The sequence below is a fragment of the Mandrillus leucophaeus genome, unplaced genomic scaffold (genome assembly GCF_000951045.1).
Source record: "Mandrillus leucophaeus isolate KB7577 unplaced genomic scaffold, Mleu.le_1.0 Scaffold112, whole genome shotgun sequence".
Classification (NCBI taxonomy): Eukaryota; Metazoa; Chordata; class Mammalia; order Primates; family Cercopithecidae; genus Mandrillus; species Mandrillus leucophaeus.
Genome location: NW_012099432.1, coordinates 977195 through 978895, shown reverse-complemented (window position 1 = coordinate 978895; position 1701 = coordinate 977195).

Below are 1701 nucleotides of genomic sequence, written 5' to 3'. Positions count from 1 at the left end.
GCGCTGGGATTACAGGTGTGAGCCACCTCACCCAGCCTAGATGAATTCTTTAAAATAAACTTACATACATTTATTTAAAAGTTAATGTTACATGATGAACGGTGTACATGACAAATCAGTATCCCCAGTCATGAAAAATGGCAATGGAATGGTTTCTATCTCTTGGGCGCTAGTATTCACACTTAGGTTTATTTTATTTTATTTATTTATTTATTCATTTTGAGTCTGAGTCTCGCTCTGTCGCCTAGGCTGGAATGCAGTGGCGCGATCTCGGCTCACTGCACGCTCTGCCTCCCGGGTTCACGCCATTCTCCTGCCTCAGACTCCCGTGTAGTTGAGACTACAGGCGCCCGCCAACACGCCCGGCTAGTTTTTTTTTTATTTTTAGTAGAGACGGGGTTTCATAGTCTTAGCCAGGATGCTCTCCATCTCCTGACCTCATGACCCGCCCACCTCGGTCTCCCAAAATGCTGGGATTACAGGCATGAGCCACCGCGCCCGGCCCCGCATTTAGTCTTAATGATAATCTGGTAGATAGGTGCTATTATATTATTACCTTTTACAGAGAGGAAACTGAACCACAGAGAACTAAGTAAGCGCCTACTGGCGCTGAACTGGCAAGAGGCAGATTCGGGGTTTGAACCCCCCCTAAAGACGGGTGCCACACGCCTTTTGATAGGAAGTAAATCAAAAATAAAGACAAGGAAGGCCGAGCGTGGTGGCTCACGCCTGTAATCCCAACACTTTGGGAGGTAGAGGTGGGCGGATCACGAGATCAGGAGTTCGAAACCAGCCTGGCCAACATGGTGAAACCCCATCGGTACTAAAAATACAAAAAATTAGCTGGGCATGGTGGCGGGCACCTGTAATCCCAGCTACTCGGGAGGCTGAGGCAGAAGAATTGTTTGAACCTGGGAGGCAGAGGTTGCAGTGAGCCAAGATCAAGCTACTACACTGCAGCCCAGGTGACGGTGCAAGACTCCGTCTCAATTAAAAACACACACGCACACACACACACACACACACACACACGGAAAACCCGGGGCCTGGACCCAACGCCTCACACCTATAATCCCAGAACTTTGGGAGGCCGATGGAGGATCTCTTAAACCCAGGTGTTCAAGACCAGCCTGGGCAACATCGCGAGACCCCCGTCTCTACAGAAAAAAAAACCAAACAAACAAACCCTAAAAATTGGCCGGGTGTGGTGGCGCGTGTCTGTGGTCCCAGCTACTCAGGAGGCTGAGGTGGGAGGATCGCTTGAGGGCAGGAGCTCGAGGCTGCAGTGAGCCGCGATGGCCTTACTGCACTCCAGCCTGGGCGTGCAGATCCGAGCGAGACCTTGTCTCTAACGGAAAAGAGAGAGAGAGAGAGAGAGAAAGGAAAACAAGGAAGGAAGGAAGGAAGGAAAGAAGGAAAGAAAGAAGGAAGGAAGGAAGGAAGGAAGGCAGGCAGGCAGGCAGGCAGGCAGGCAGACCCAGCGAGGTAGACAATTTTCCCCAGATCCTGTGGCCGCCAGACCACGAGGCAGGCGCTGTGCGTCGTTAAAAGAATAGCAGGTGGTGGCGCGCAGCCCCGCCAGGAGACGCCCGGCGAGGAAACCAGGAGATGGAAGAGACAGTGAGAAGGGGGGCCAGGCTGTGCGTCCCCGCCCGATGCCCCACTCCTCGCCGACGGGCGCCGGGCACCTGCGGGAAGGGC